Source organism: Sminthopsis crassicaudata, chromosome 2 (genome assembly GCF_048593235.1).
Source record: "Sminthopsis crassicaudata isolate SCR6 chromosome 2, ASM4859323v1, whole genome shotgun sequence".
NCBI classification, from domain to species: domain Eukaryota; kingdom Metazoa; phylum Chordata; class Mammalia; order Dasyuromorphia; family Dasyuridae; genus Sminthopsis; species Sminthopsis crassicaudata.
In genome coordinates this window covers 238,762,252-238,779,905 of record NC_133618.1, presented here as the reverse complement: position 1 = coordinate 238,779,905, position 17,654 = coordinate 238,762,252, and positions in this window count along the sequence as shown.

The window sequence follows — 17,654 nt, the reverse complement described above, 5'->3', positions numbered from 1 at the left end:
GACCTGGCTACCCATATTCCTCCTGTGCCCAGTTTTCTTTCTTTCACACCCTGGCCTCCTGATATCTTAGATTCATGAAGTTTCATCTCAATTCCCATTTTCTGATATTGTTCACTGCTAGTGACTACCCTCTAAAATTATCTTTCATTTATAATGTAGAAACATATTTAATATGTGTATGTATATAGATATTGTATATATTAATATGTGTATTTATGTATTATATATAATATTTGTGCATGTATATATGCACATATGTGTGTTTGTGTGTATACATATGTATTATATATGTATTGTGTTCATGTGTTTATGTGTATATGTATTATAGTATAAGTATATTTATGTGTATGTTCGTGTGTTGTGCATGTGTGCACTGTGTGTATAATTCATGCACATGCATATTATGTGTACATACCTGTATCTTTTGTGTTTATACCTACATGTTTATATGTATTGTGTGGGTGTGTATATATTTGTGTGTGTCTTGTATGTATACTTGTCTTTATTATGTGTGTATTGTATATGTGTACGTGTTTATGTATGTACATGTATATATGTGGATATGTGTTTTATGTTTATTGTATGTTTATATACACATGGATATATGTGTATGTGTTTTATATACATATGGAAATATATAAATATTTGCAAATATAGAAACACATTGGTTGTATGTGTTTGTGAATACAAATTTTAATGTATCTGTTTTTAGAATGTGATCTTCTTGTGGGCAGTGGCTGTTTTTGCCTTTTTTTGTCTTCCTAGTGCCTATCACTTGATAAGTGCTTAATAAATATTTTTGGATTGATTAATAATTACTACTTTAAAATATTTGAATAGCTAGCTCTGTCTTGTGGGCATAAGGTTATACTTACATTTTTTAGCTGGAGAGCACAAAACTAGAAACAGTTGACAGAAATTTAAGATTGAGATAAGAAAATACATACTAAGAATTTAGCATTGTTCAACACTGAAATCAGCTGCCTTAGGAAATAATGATTCCCCCTCAGTAAAGGTCTTCAAGGAAAGAGAGAATCATTGCTTGTTGGGAATGTCAACAAGATTCTTTTTCAAGAGTAAGTTGGATTACAGGTTCTTTCCAACTTTGAAATTCCATGTTTTTCTGATTCTGTGACCCCTAAGTCCCTTTCAATTCCAACATTATAATTTCTGTATACCAAGTCTTCAAGCTCCACTAGATGACATTCTGTGTTCCAAGGTCCTTTCCAGCCCCAACATTCTATGATTCCCTCTCCCTATACCACCTTGCGTGATTTCACAATTCTTCTCTAGTTAGATTTATCTACCTCACTACTGATGTCACAGAAAGATTTGCCTCAGGTTTGGGGGAGCTGAACCTATTAAGAAGCCTAAGGAGATGATCACAAAGATTACAGAGATTGATAAGATTCCTTTCTTCTGTAAAGCTCAGCATGCTTGCATTACTGAGGTAGCAAAGCAAAGGCCATCATTGGATTGGAATCAGGACTCCTAATTCAAATTGTGCTTTTCCCATTTACTAAATGTATGATTTTTATGACATTGGGCATGTCATTTTTAATCTTTGAAATTTATCTCTAAAATGGGAATATTCATATTCATTATCTGGATTTTTTAAATGAGAAAATATATGTGAAATACTAAATTTATCCAAATACAGTACCATTATATGTTCCATTAAATACCAGGAAATAATCAGAATGGATATTTAGAATGATTTACATGCATGATTTCATGTGATCCTCATAACTTTGGATGGTAAGTATTATAGTTATTATTCAAGTTTTGCAGAATAGAATACAGGTCTAAGAGAAGTGACTTGGTAGAGTGACTTGCCCATGATACAAAGCTATTAAGTTGTTGTGATTTTTTTATTTCTTAAGAATTTGAATTCAATTCTTCTCAAAGTCAAGTCTATGCCATTAAATCTTTGTTTATACTCGTTTATAATGATTTTACTTACAGTTAGTTTGGCTTGTGCAGTCCAAACTGCATATATTCCAGGCACTGTGCTAAAGACTAGAGATACAAAGAAAGCAAAAACATGCTCTCTATTTTCAAGGAGTTCACATTATAAGAGAGGAGATAACATATCAATAACTATATATATATATATATATATATATATATATATATATATATATATATATATATATCATATACATACATATATGTACACATACACTTAGAGCATAAATAGGAGATCATCTCAGGAAAAAAGCACTGGGAAATGGAGTGGGATGGAAGAGGGCTGGTAGAGGCCAGGGTGGGATTTGAGCTGGGTCATAAAGAAAGTTATGAGACTACCATGAGAAGGTAAAGAATTCTAAGCATGAGTGAATGACATGGAGTTAAGAGATGAAGAACACTGTAGGAGGAAGAAAATGCAGCTTGATCTTATGAAGGGAGTGAAGTGTGAGATGATTGGAAAGGTAGAAAGGTATTCAATTGTGAAAGGCTTTAAATGCCAAACAAAAGATTTTAAATTTGATATTTAAAGTCATAGTAGGGGCAGCTAGGTGGCGCAGTGGATAGAGCACCAGCCTTGAATTCAAGGAGGACCCGAGTTCAAATCCGCTCTCAGACACTTAACACTTCCTAGCTGTGTGACCCTGGGCAAGTCACTTAACCCCAGCCTCAGGGGGGAAAAAAAAGAGTGAAAGTCATAGGTAACCACTGGAAAGCAGGAGAGAGGATGACATAATCAAATCTGTATGTTTAAAACATCCCTTTGACACCTGAGTGGAGATATTTAGACTGGGAAAGGACTTTAGATGCCAAGACTGATTAGAAAACTATTGAAAATCTTGAAGGGATTGTGGGAAAAAAGATATATTAGTACCTTGTTGGTGAAACTGCTTAGCAGTATAACCATGGGAGGGGGGGAGGAAAAATAGGAATTATGCAAATAAAGTGTCTATACCCTTTGACTCTTATATCCCAAGAAGGCCATTGATAAAAAAGGAAGTCGTCATATACACCAAAATATTTATAGCCATACTTTTTGTTATAGCAAAAAATAGGGAGTGGGTCAGCTAGATGGTACAGTGGCTAGAGCACCAGCCCTGAAGTCAGGAGAACCTGAGTTCAAATGTAGCTTCAGACACTTAACACGTTCTAGCTGTGTGACCTTGGGCAAGTCACTTAATCCCAATTGCCACAGCAAAAAAAAAAAAAAAAAATTAGAAGCAAGTGTATGCTCATTCTTTAAGGAACAGCTAAAGGTACATGAGTGTAATGAATACTATGTTGTAATAAATGATGAATACATTGAAACATGGAAAAATCTATATAAAGTGACATAGAGTGAAATAAACAACAAAAAGATACACACAATCACTACAACAATGTAAATGGAAAACACATACACAATTTTTTTAATGAATATTGCAAAATTATAAAAACAGCATGACTCCAAAAGAAAGAAATGACAAGACACTTTTTACCCCATCTTTTTGCAGAGATCCACAAATGTGATATATTGTACATATTTTGATTTTTTTTGTTTGTTTGTTTGTTATACTATTTGTCACATGGAATAGCTCTCTAGGACAGAATGGGGAAGGTATATGGGAGGAAATTTTGATGATAAAAGAAAACATATCAATAAAAATTTATTTTTTTGAAAAAAGAAAGTGATTTCAATAATCCAAGTAAGAGGTAATGTGTGCCTGAACTAGGATGCATCTGTCTGGGTAGAGAACAGTATATATATGAAAGATTTGGTCATGAAAAAATGATAAGGTTTGGCAATCAGTCAATTGATTGAATACGTGGAGTGAGTTCAAAGAAAGAGTCAAAAGATTATATCAAAGTTGCAAGCCTAGGTAACTAGGAGGAAAAGACTGGTGCCCTTGACAATAATAGAAAAGTTAGAAAAAAATGAAAGTTTGAGGGGAAAAGATAGTGAATTTTGTTTTGGACACATTGACTTTAAAACTCCTGTGGGACATTCAATTTGAGATATTCAGAAGATAGCTGGCAACATCCAGCTGAAGCTGGATGTTATAAATGGAGAATCTTTTACACAGAAATGATAATTGAATCTATGAAAGCTGATGAGAACACTAAACAAAATAGTATAGAGGGAGAAGAGAAAAAACCCAGAATAGAACCCTGAAGTACACTTAAGATTAGTGGGTATGTCCTATGTGAAGACTGAACTAAAGAAAAGGAAAATGAGCAGTCAGCTATGTAAGAGGAGAATTTGGATAAGTAGGATCAAGAAAACCTTGAGGGGAGAGAACATCCTGGAAAGTCTGGTGAGAGTGTCAAAGTTATTAAATGTATTGTGAAAGAAAGGAATTGACATAACATTTGTATCTCCTTTGTATCCATGCAAAGCTTATACTTGCTTAAAGAATCTTCACTTCCCAGTCTAGGTTTTATCTCAGATGGTTTAACCTCTTCCTGTCTTCCTCTTTTTAAACACTTAAACCAAATTAAGAAAGCATAATAAACAAAGGCAAGTTTTAACTAAATTTGTTAGCTTTTATAAACATCTGGGATAATGATGTTTTTTGATTTGGGGTTTTTTTATGTGAATTTTACAGTAAATCCTTGGGATATCAGAAGGAGAAACAGATGTGTTAGGTTTTCTTAAAAGGAGAAGTCAATGTTCATGTGGGGTTTTTCAGTGACTTTTCCCTGAATTCAAAAGGTAAAGATGAATAATATTTACTCTAATACACTGATGTAGCATTCCTCAAAGTATAGTCCTGGTACTCCTGGTGATCCCCATCATTCATTTAGGAGGTCCACAAAGCCAAATTATTTTCATAATAATATAAAGATATTTTATTTCTATTACAATAAACATCAATAGATATGTCACATTATCTAAAAGTTGAAAGCATATATTTTTAATATTATAAAGGGATCCTGATACCAAAAAGTTTAAGCTGCAATAATAAAATCATGTTTCCGTTGTGGTGAAGAGTCTCTCGGATGATGTCTCATCTGTTTGTTTCAATGTGGCTCCCAGAGAGAACAGGTATCTCTAGACTACTTTACTCCCACAGCCCTTCTCCAAGTGAAACTTTAATTCCTGCCAAAAGGGGAAGCAGAAGCCTGCAACCAAAAGAAGCTGACCACTTTTCTCTCCTCAGAGAAAAGAGGTATCAGGCTAGAATTAGAAATATCTTCTCTGTAAAATATTGGTAGTCTAAGATTCAAGCAGAACTACTGGCTGCTATTTCTTAATAAGGAAAGAAAAGCCTCAAACTCTGTATCTAAAGCTTGACTCCCACCAAATGCCAGTTTCCAGAATGAATGGATTTAGCATAGCAAAAAATCTATTTATCCAAGTCAAAAGCAAAATAGGAATCAGTGTAAACATACAAAAGAAAATACATATCGGATAATTCAGATTAAAGGGGCTCTCCCACTGAGAGAGATTTCAGCTTAAGTCAGGGGGGGAGAAAAGGGGGGAAAGGAAGGAGGGAGGGAGGGAGAGAGAGAGAGAAAGAAGGGGCAGGGGAGCAGTGAGGGAGGAAAGGAGGGAAAGAGGAAGGGAGAACAAAAGAGGAGGCAGAGTGGGGGAAAGAAGGAGGGAAAAAGTATAGCAACTTTATAATAGGAACAAGGTAGAAACTGCTAGCTCCTCTCATGTTGGTTTCTTCTCAGTGTTTCTCTCCCTTCAGCAACCTTTCTCAAAACCAAAAGACAGATGAACCTGAAGAAGACTTAAGAGACCTCTCTTCTCTCCCACTCTCAACAACTCTGCTCACCCTTCATACAGGCACAGGGCATTAAGTAAACAATATTCCCTAATAAGGAGAGAGTCTCACATCACTGGTCCTTTGAGCCATGGTTACAGAAACATATTACACATGTCTTCTTACCTAATTTAATTTTTTTCATGTCTTCTCAAATAAAATCCACCAAATGTACATGAATACCAGTGAGGATATTTCCTTTTTCTTTGATATGTCTCTTACACCTCTTTCTCTGCATAATTCCTCATTTGTGATTTGTTGATGCCTATAATACCTGCCAGGCACCTCTCTATTGTTCTCAACTTCAGTTTTTCCAAGACAGTAATGATCCATGTCTTGAAGAATGATGGGGTTTAAAAAGATAGGAATTTCTTTTTAGGAAATCATTCAATAAATTATTGTTCTATAAAAAATGATGAACAAGCTGATTTTAGAAAAGCCTGGAAAGATTTACATGAACTAATACTGAGCAAAACAAGCAGAAACAGTAAAATACTGTACACAATAACAGTACGAATGTGTGCTGATGGGGGCAGCTAGTTGGTATATGGATAGAGCACCAGCCTGAAGTCAGGAGGACCTGAGTTCAAGTTTGACCTTAGACACGTAACACTTCCTAGCTGTGTGACCCTGGGAAAGTCACTTAACCCCAATTGCCTCAGGGGAAAAAAAATTAGATGATCTATGAAAAACTTGGTTTTTCTCAGTGGTTCAGTGATCCAAAGCAATCCCAATAAACTTTAGACAGAAAATGCCATCTGTATCCAGAAAAACAATCATGGAGATTGAATGTAAATCAACACATGTTATGTTCACTTCTTTTTTCTGTTTTTTTTCTTCTCTCATGATTTTTCCCTTTTGTTCTGATTTTTCTCTCCCAACATGATTCATAAAGCAATGTATATTGACATAAATAAATACATTTTTTAAAAAAAGATAAATTTTTAAAAATGGAAATCATTCAGTAAAACAAGCAACAAGTACCTATTAAGCTCCTACTCTATGCTAGCTACTGTGCTAAGCATTAGATATATAAAGGCAAAACCACAGTTTTTTTGCTTTCAAGGAGGCAAATATGCTAATAAGGAAGACAACATAACCAACTATGAACAGATTAGATTTATGGAGTATAAGTAGGAAATAATGTTAAAGGAAAGACATATGGGAAGAAGGAATTGAGAAAAACCTTTTTATAGAAGGTGAGATTTCATATCAGTCTTGAAAGCATCCAGGGTGAAGTACGACCATTCTAGGTAAGGGGCACAGAGTTAATGAAAATTCATAGAGGCTCACTGTTTGAAGGAGAATAAGACAGCCAGTATACCTGGATTACAAAACATGTAGAGGGTTGTAAAGTATAAAGAGACTAAGACAGAAAAGAACCCGGTTGTGATAGGTCTTAAAACCCAAATAGAAGATTTTTTATTTGATCCTGAAAGTAATAGGGAGCCATTAGAATGTATTGAATGGGACAGGAGGAAATGACACGGTCAGTTCTGTGCTTTAGGAACATGGGTTTAACAGCTGAGTAGAGGATGAAATGGAGTAGACTTGAGGCAAGGAAACCAGCTAGAGGGCTATCACAGTAATCAAGGCATGAGGTGATAAGGCTAGAACAAGATAATATGAAATGGAAAAGACAAAAGTTGGTAATGTATAGGGTATGTGGGATGAGTTCAGGTAAGAAGTTGAAAATAATGCCAAAGTTGCCAGCTTGGGTGACTAATAATACACTGGAAAATAAAAGGGAATTTTTAAAGAAATTAAGGTTTTGACATGAAGCAAGGAGGGCACTAAATTAGGTGCTGAGAATATAAAGACAAAAATTAAACAATCCCGGCCCTCCTGGTGCTTACATTCTACCAAAAGAGACATCATAAATGAGTATATACAAATAAAGTTAACAGTGTGATCAAAAAAAAAAAAAAAAAAAAAAAGAAATTAAGGTTTTGAGGCAATAAGTTCTGTTTTTAAAAAAGAACTTTGTAATTTTCCAAAATCATTCCAGCCTATTCTCCTCTGTTCAATTCTGGGTCCAGCTCATTGTACTTTTACAGTTTCTGTCCAACATACACACACATACACACACACACACACACACACACACACAGACACACACACAAAGGCATGTGTGAATATATGTAGTTTTATACATAATTATAAATAGTTATATTTGTTTATGTATAGTTATATATATATACTTATATATAGTAATATATTTTATATAAACAAAAGAGTAGTTACTACTCTATTCACAGAGGCGGAAACTAAAACCCTCAAAAAGAAATAATAACTTGATTAAAGTCACATACCTCAATAATATAGGAACCCAAACTTGAACCCATTCTAATATATTTTTTCTCTTCTCTCTCTAAGTGTTTGCTAATTTAATTGTTTGAAAATAATGCTAATCCACTGAAAGCATACTTTTCATTGCTAAGAGTTTGTCCACTTGCTAGTCCTTTGTTTTTTTTTTTTTCTTTTCATGAAGAATGATAGTTGAATTTCTAGACTATGTATCATAGTACGCAGCTCTGTTCTCTGGGGCTAGTAATACATATTGCAATAAATGTTTACTTAATTGGAATTTACTGTATTATAGCAAAAAGGATATTGGACCTGGAGTCAGGAGATCTGGGTCCTAGTTGTGTGATATTGGGCAAGTCACTTAACATCTCATCCTAAGTTTTCTTATCTGTGTAATGGAAATAATATTTGTGTAGTAGGCCACAAATCTTTGATCTTCTCTTGGCTTAAGGCATAAAAACTGCCTTATCTTTCCCATCTGGAGTTTCTCTATTAACCATTCCAGGTTAACTTATATAAGCTGGCCCAGATGCCCATGAAGAGAGGAAATGGGAAGATTCAGCAGAAGGCCTTAACAGAAGAAGGAGGAACACGGATATCTGGCTATACATCACCCCAAGACAATCTGAAGTGAAAAGCTGACATTCATTTGAGAGGACCAAAAACAAGGCTCTCCCACAATCACCCAATAAGATTTTTTTTGTGTGAGGCTGTGGGATTTAGGTTTAAAATGACAGAAATTTTAAATAGTCTGGAGACATTTGATATCCCAGAAGTATAAAAGTGTTGTAAAACCATAAGCAGGGGCTTTGATATTATTCTTCCAAAAACTCAATCATTCATGAGTCAAACACAGTTGTTAGAGGAGAATTGAACAGTAGAAGGCAAAAAAAATCAGAGCTAAGCTGAGTGTCAGCAATAAGAAAGACTCATAGTCCCTGTCAGGAGTGAAAGGGGTAGAGGGGAGAGTGCAAGGGAATGGTGATGCATCAACAGTAGGAGTTGCTTATGAAAGCCCAATGAAATACTGAATGTGAAGGCACTAATTTAGACTTTGCTAAAGCACTATTCAGGGTAGTAATGTAACTCCCAGGAATTGTATAAATCTCTGAAAGGAAGAATGATCTATGACCTAAGGGAGGATATCTAAAAGATTTATTGGCTTAGAGGTTAGTCCTTTCTGTGTATTTTACAATGCAAATGTTTACTTCTGCTTTTCAAAATCTTATGAGATCAGCTATTTTTAAGGGGAACTATGGATTACCCCACACCAGACAACTAGGTAGTAAAGTGGATAGAGTGTTGGATCTGGAGTTAGAGGAATTCATCTTTGAGTTCAAATCTGGCCTCAGACGCTTAATAACTATGTCACCCTGTACAAGTCACTTAACCAGTGGTAAAGATACAAATATTTATTTGTAAAATGATTTGGAAAAGGAAATAACAAACGACTCTAATATCTTTACCAAGAAAACCCCAAATGGGTCGCAAAAAGTCAAATATAATTGAACCATCTAAATAGCAATGTGTTCCACCTTAGTGGGAGCAATGAGCTAGTTAAATGACAAGTATTCAAAGTATTATCAGGGTACTTTGTTTTAGGAGAGAACCTTTAATATAAGGTGTATGTTTGCAATATTTACCTCACATGGTTATTGCAATCACTTTATAAACTTTAAAACACTATAGAAATATGACAATTTTTATTAATTAAGTCTACTAGTGTTCTCTTATATTTCATTCTGGAATAGAGGTACTAGTTATTTTAATAGGCTGTATCTGACCTCAGAGTACCTCTTCTCATATATATATATAGGAGAGAGAGAAAGAAGGAGCTACTACCACAACAGTTTATGAAGACTGCCTTGCCTTACCAGATCACATTAGATTATATTAGATGAAGCATTTATTAAATTCTTGCTCAGTACCAGGCACTGTGTAAGTATAGGGAATACAAATACAAAGAGAAGCAAAAACAGTACCTACCCATAAGGAGCTTATATTCTAATTGGGGAAAGTAGCATAGGGAAAGCAAGCTGAAAAGAGAGAGGCAGCCTATTTTGAGAAAAAATACTGCGTAAAAGTCTGGAGAGTATGGAGTAAGAAGCAGCATGGTTAGAAGTCAGCATGGCAGAATTGGTTAAGATATCCTTCCCCAGTACAGCCTTGTTAGAAGTGACAAATTGTATAGGGTGGAGAGAGCCATTCAAGTGTTGAAGTTTTATTAATTAACAAGATTTTTCCCACAGAGAATTTTTTTTTTTTTAGTTTAGTCATTTGTTTTAGTCATTTTCAGTCATGTCTAACTCTTCATGACCCCATTTGAGGTTTTCTTGGCAAAGATACTGGATTATTTTGCCTTTTTTTTTTCAACAGTGAAAATGAGGAGATAAGAAGAAAAATATTTATTGAAATTCAGGACAATTTGAAAAAAGGAATATAACTTCTAGGAGTCCTTGGACCTGCACAGATTCAGCCTAGACTCCTCCATCTAATTCATCCATCTGTAGTCTTGGATGCAAGTCATTGGTGCCCCAAATGATGAGCATAAGGGTCTACATGTCATCAGAACAACATTGTTATATTGAGTATCCTTATAAACACAGAAAAAGATTTTCAGTAATTTACAAAATACTTAGCAAGGAGATATTCCTTAGCCCCAAGTTACCCAGAAAGTTAGATTCACCTCAGTATTGCATCTGAGTACGCCAAATATAGTTAATCTCTAGTTCAATTAATTGATTGAACAACTATTTATTAAATGCCCACTGTTTACAAAATTTAATGCTAGAGACTAGAAAGATAATTCCTGCCTACCCTCATAAATTTAAAATTTAATATTTTTATCAGTGACTAGATATGAGTATGGATGGCACGTTTATCAAGGGAAAAGGGATGGGTGGGAAGGGAAGAAGCATTTATTACCCATATACTATGTTTAGCCATACAATGGCTATGAACAGTACTTTACAACTTCTTTATCAAATTTGCAAACGGCAGAAATCTAAAATGTTTTGTTACCACTGTAGATTGTATAATTAGGATCTAGCAGAACAGAGTAAGATGATATTGCTATAAATACATGTAAAGGTTTACCTGCAGTTTAAAAACTCAACCTCACAAATACAACATGAAGAAGGCATGCTAGAGAAATGTTCTAAAATGATCTTGTGGTTTTAGTAGACCATAAGATCAAAATGAGTCAACAGTGTGATTTGGCAGTTGAAAAGTGCAATCATAAGCTTAAGAGAGTCATAGTGTACAAACGTGGTAGTCTAACAGTACCCTGGTCAGATCACATGTAGAGGATTATATTCATTTCTCAGCATCATATTTAGGAAAGAAACATTGATAAACTAGAGTGTGTAGAGCAGTAGAGTCAACCTCACAATGGACAATCTATGAGGGATTGGTAAAATTCAGGAGTGTGGCCGGAATCAAATAAAAATTTAATTGGTAAATGTTTAATAAAACAATAAAAATACAATAGAACATAAATAATATCAATAGGGGGTTATCTAAGCCAATTTGAGGCCATTAGGGACCTATTTCTAAATAGTTTGACATAACAGAGCTACAAAAGAGCAGTCAGAATGGCAAAGGGCTTCAAGATCATACCATATGAAAACTGTTTTTTACAAAGGGTCTGTTTAGGTTGGAGAAAAGATGATGTAGTGAGGAGGAGACATAGCTACCTTCAAATATTTGAGGAATTGTCATTTAATAAAGGGATCAAGTTTATTCTGCTTGGTCTCAGAGTATAAAACAAGCTAAATGAAAAAAAACTCTAGGGAAATGGGTTTAGACTTGATATAGAGGGAAAGTTCCTAACAATCAGGGCTATCTAAAAGTGACATAATTGTTATAGAAAACTACCCAGATGTTTTTTCTTTTCTTTTTCTAATTGGAAAACACAATGCCTGGCACATAATAAGTGCTTAATAGACCCATGTTCCTTTCTATTTCCTCTCTAACTAAAGAACTTCAAGCAGTCTGCATAACCAGGGCAACTACATGGCGCAGTGTATAGAGCACCCGCCTTGAATTCAGGAGGTCCTGAGTTCAAATATGGTCTCAGACACTTAACACTTCCTAGCTGTGTGACCCTGGGCAAGTCACTTAACTCCAGCCTCAGGAAAAATGTATAACCAGCTATAAGATGGTTCAAGTAGAGTCTCTGAGGACGCTCCTAAATTTAAGATTTTGTTGTATGTGAATCCTAACTCCATTACTTATTAACTATATAATCTTGGAAGAGTAACTTTGTCTTTGTGACCTTCAACTCTCTAATTTGTAAAATAGATATAATATATTCACATTATCTATACTCATGAGGTTTTTGTAAGAAAAGTACTCTATAAAGTACTATACAATAGCTATGTAAATGGGAATGATTATTATTAACATCATTACAGTCAGGGTGGGGAAGGGCTATTCAGAAAGGACTAGCATCTCTGGTGTAAGGACTTGATGAACCCTTTTCAAGGCTGTTCATCTATCTTTAGTGCCCATTTGTCACCCATCACTCACCTGTGATTCCAAGAAGCTATAGCATGTTAACCACCACACCCCAATAAGCATTTCAGCTCAAAGGCTAAATTAGAGTGCAGGTAACTGACAGATCTCAAACCCATCACTGAATTAGGGGGATACCTATCTCAAGCATATGAAGACAGATAGAATGGTGGAATTCACTGAAAGAATGGACAAAATAAGGATACTTTGTTCCAATGGCTATAAATGAGGCTGAAAGCAGGCACATGAAGTGTGCATGAGGTTACTTAGAGCTTGGTCAGAAATCAAAGTCACCAAAGTTATCCATTGCATCCTGGGCCATTGCCAATTATCTTGACTTTTGTGTTGCTGGACTTGGATGACTCTGGAAGAGAGAGTGAGGCTGACAACTTTGCACAAGTTGCCTCACTTAATTACAATTCACACTCAAAGTTAAAACATTATCTGTGATCATTGGTCCTCTTCAAAAATGAAGGACAAACAGCAACAACAGTCAGGAGACATAAGACACATAGATCTCATATTTTGTTCCATATCAACACTGTATTGTTATAGAATACAAGTATTTTTTAAAAGAGTTGCAAAATGTTATGCAAATTACTTTCTGAAAATTTCTCATTTCTTTCAAATTTGGTCTGATTGTTATTACCCTGCTTCAATTCAACAGACATCTAAAAGCAGCTGGTAATATAGTGGATAGAGCACTAGACCTAGAATCAGTAGAACCTTTGTTCAAATCTTGCCCTAGACCAGATACCAATTTTGTGATCCTAGGCAAGTCATATATACGTGTGTGTGTGTGTGGATCATATATTTTATAGATATTAAAAATATGTTTGCCTCAGTTTCTCATTTACCTAGCACAATTGTGACAATCAAATAAGATTTGTAAATACACTGAGCCCAGTTCCTGATACACAGTAAACACTACATAAATGTTTATTTCTTAAACTTCTATGTGTAACTCACTATGCCAGGTGCTAAGAACACAGTGGTGAAAAACAACTCAGTCCCTGTTCCCAAGGAGTTTTGAGTCTAATGGAAGGAAATTGCCATTCATTACCCAGATAAGCTAGAATCGGGTAAGAGCAAAGGAGAGATGCCTCTAAAAAGACTTTAGTAAAATTTTGGGTGGAAAAATCACTTCTGAAGGCTGTTGGCGGTTAAGGGTTTATTGAGTTGTGGTGTTTTGTCTTTTTTTTTTTTTTTTTTTTTTTTTAAGGAATTGAAATGTATAATCCTTGGGATTATACTTTAGTGAATTATCATCTTCCTGAAAGGTCAGAGAAAATCTGCAGCCCTGCTTTTTGCCAAGATGTGTTTCTCATTATCAAGGAATTGGATTATAAAAGAAAGGAAGAGACACAGCAGCATGTCTGTGTTAGGCTTGTCAGCAATTCCCATTTTGGGGAGGGTTTACATAGGCCTAGTGTTCTAATACACTCAACAGGAAATGGGATCCTTTTGAATTCTTCTGAAGACTCAAATGATAATAAGCTGATTCTTTTTATATTTGACTATAGGTTAAGAATAGCCTCCGAGAGACACAGACAGGGAGATAGAGAAAGAAAGAGAGGAGAGTGGGGAGACAGACAGAGCAAAAGAAAGAAGGCAAAAAGGGAGAAAGGGGAAGGAAAGAAGGAAGGAAGGAAGGAAGGAAGGAAGGAAGGAAGGAAGGAAGGAAGGAAGGAAGGAAGGAAGGAAGGAAGGAAGGAAGGAAGGAAGGAAGGAAGGAAGGAAGGAAGGAAGGAAGGAAGGAAGGAAGGAAGGAAGGAAGGAAGGAAGGAAGGGAGGAAAGGAAGGAGATTGTGAAATGCTAAAAATAACTTAATGGGGTTATCATATTATTCTGTCATAAAATACTTTCAACTGGGAGACTTTAGGAAGGAGTGTGTTTTTTTGTTCAGACACACATTTGAGAGCTCATTTTTAACTCTAGAGAATGTAGTCTTGGAAAACATCTGTTGATGCAGACTGTTCTCATCTTTTTGACTACTGACCCGGGCACAGTGCAGCACTTAAAGCATTTGCTTGGCTTTATGGGTTTGTTATTTTCAATTTTGTTCCTGCATACTCCCAACCTGTTACACTGCCTCCTGTCCTGCATGTGTTATTCCTTTATAGAAGATGAAATATTTTGACTCTCATTTCATAATCTCTCCTGGGAATACTCATAGATTTTAGTAAATATGGTGCCTAAGGCAAGCTTAAACCAAACATATGGGGGAGTGGGAGAAAGAGAAGAAAGACTTCAGGATACAAAACCCCCCAAAAGAGAAAGAAACCCAAGAGCACTCTTTAACTTTCATGGACAGAGTCTCTGGGATACCAGGAGATAAGAGAGGGAGCAAGTAGAACTTGACCATGGAGGAGTTCACCTCCTTGGCTACTATCTAGTAGCTTTCTGACTTAGGTAATTATTCTTGCTAAATTGTTTATTAAGCTCAGCTGTTTCTACCTGCTGAAAGAGTACATGATCCCCTGAACGCTCTAAATTTCAGTGCTTTGAGGCAAAAGTTCCATCACACTGCCCTAGTTACATCAGTTACATGTCTATATATACTGGAACTTCATCATGACATTGTTTCCAGGGTCTGAACATGCTTCAAGCATGTAAGTTGGACTTATAAATACATTAATAAGGTTGTCAGTAATAATGCCTCTTGGACAAGATCCAAGGTGTCTATGTCCTAATGATTAAATTAAAGGCAACTACGTAGTACAGCATATAAAATGCTAGACTTGAAGTCATAAAGACCTGAATTCAAATCTTAATTATTTAGCTCTGTGACACTGGGCAATTCACTGGACCTCTCTCAGCCTCAGGTTCCCCATCTGTAAAAGAGGGATAATAATAGCATTTATTTTTTAGTGTTGTCATGAAGATACAAGGAGATAACATATGAAAAACATTTTTCAAATTGTAAAGCTATTATTACTACAATTATAGATCACAGGTCAAGCAGCCACTGCAAGGCTCAGTTGCATTCAAAATTTCATTTAAGATAAAAATTTTGTGGTAGCCACATTATTCATGAGTTGCCTAATATGGATAGTAAAGAATCCTAATTATCTGGCCATGCAGGAATCTACCTAAGGCTGCCACTGAGTAAAATATGCACTGGTTGTTCTAGCCCCCTGAGTTCATGTAGAGAAATCTAGAATAAGGTCTTTTTCCTTAATGGATCATAGGAAAAGGTTAACATTCATATAAACTAATACAGCTGATATACATTATTAGTAGATCTGGAGTCAGAAAGCATTGCATTGATATTTCACTTTGATACTGACTTGCTGCATTACAGTGTTTAATTTCACCTCTCAGAATCTCAGTTTTATCATCTATAAAACGGAGCTAATGATACCTGTAGTCCCTACCTCACAGGGTTTTATTGTGATGATCAAATAAGATCATGAATATAAGGTACTTTATAAAATTTTAAATGTTACATAAATATTAGTTGCTAATGATTAAGACTCTCAAAAGTTATCAAAGACCTTAGAACATAGGATATATAAGCTAGAAGGTACCTTAGAACAAAACTTCTTAAACTGTGGACTGTGACCCCATAAGGGATCACATAATTGAATTTGGGGTGTAAGGGCCCTTTAAATGGGCGGACACAGTGCATCGGGAGATTGAGGCCCAGAAATAATTTCTGTGGATATTAGGACTGCCCTTGGGCGGGATCCTGGCCATATTGAGATAGCTTTGTAATGGGTGACTCTCTCGCTGATTGGCTGTGTGTGTGACCTCACAGGCCCTATGTAAGCCCACTGCAGGCAGCAACCGCCCTCTTTAACCTCATGCTGTTCACCCTGGCTCCCCAGCCTGGGTGGCCAAGCCAAGATGGGTAGCCAAAAGAGGTAAGGATTTTGGTAGTGAACATATGGGTCTTCTGACCAGGTGTTCACTCGGGAACCAACAAGTCAGGGCATCAAGTCAGGGCATTATGTGAGTAGGTATAATAAAGGCTTTTAAGATTACACGTGGTTGTTCTTGAGTGCGCTACCGGTTATTAAGCTATAGATTCAAGAGATTGTGGCCAGAGACCTTAGAAGGCCTCAGAGGAGGCGAGCCGGGTAGAGTTCACACTGCAAAGGACAGTGGTCAAAGGTACTCTGGTGGGTCTAGGACAGACTAGTAATTGTAACTGCCAGGAGAGCACGTTACAAATGGCGCCCAACGTGGACGCATCAGGAATTATCAGGTTTTGAAAATATTTAATATTCAGAATTAAGATTCTGAAAGATCCGGTAGAAACGCCACTTAAGAGGGAAGACAGAGAAGCAATATGGACCCAGGTAACTCTGGGATCAGGCTCAAGGACACAGCTGAACATGATGCTTATATAAAAAGGTTAAAGAGCCAGATGGAAGATCTTTTAACAAAGATCACCACTGAAGAACAGCAGGAAGCTTGTAATCAAGCTCCACAAAGGCTATCCCCACACCTATTAGATATAGCTCGGAGAGGGAGCAACCTAGAGCTAGTGCGTATGTATGACAGTATAGAGTACGAAATGCCACAGCAAGAGTTGCTGGAATTGCAGGTTAAACTACAGATTGAGCTAGAGAAAGAAGAAAAAGCTAGGTTAATACAGATAGAACAGGAAGAGTTCAAACCAGTGGCTGAAACTAAGGAAGGAAATAAAGGAACCACATGGACTAAAGTTGTAGAAATTCTTCTTAGCATTTTGTTGGTTTACCTCCTGCATTGTTGTTTTAAGGAATTTATCCATTACTCTTCCATTGAGAAGAAGTTTAGTTCTTTTTATGTACAAAGCTCAGGTTTGATTTGGAATCAGCCTTTTGGGGATTTTCCAATTCTTCTTCCCTCTGCCTCACCTTCTTGGGCCAAGGGAGAAGGGGGAGGAGGAAAAGGAAGGGCGATAATACTATCAGCACTGCCCATTAATCCATTCAAAACTCCTGTGTCTTCATTTCAAAGGACAGGAGTAGGCTTTATGCCCCAAGGCAAAAAGGAATTGTGGGGTATTGAGTATAATCAGAAAAGTTTTAAAAATACAGTTGAGTTAATTTCTAAGAAACCTTACAGGGACAAGACCTTGCAGTTAGAGAGAGTGGAGTTTTATACTTTTAAAACTGCTAGGA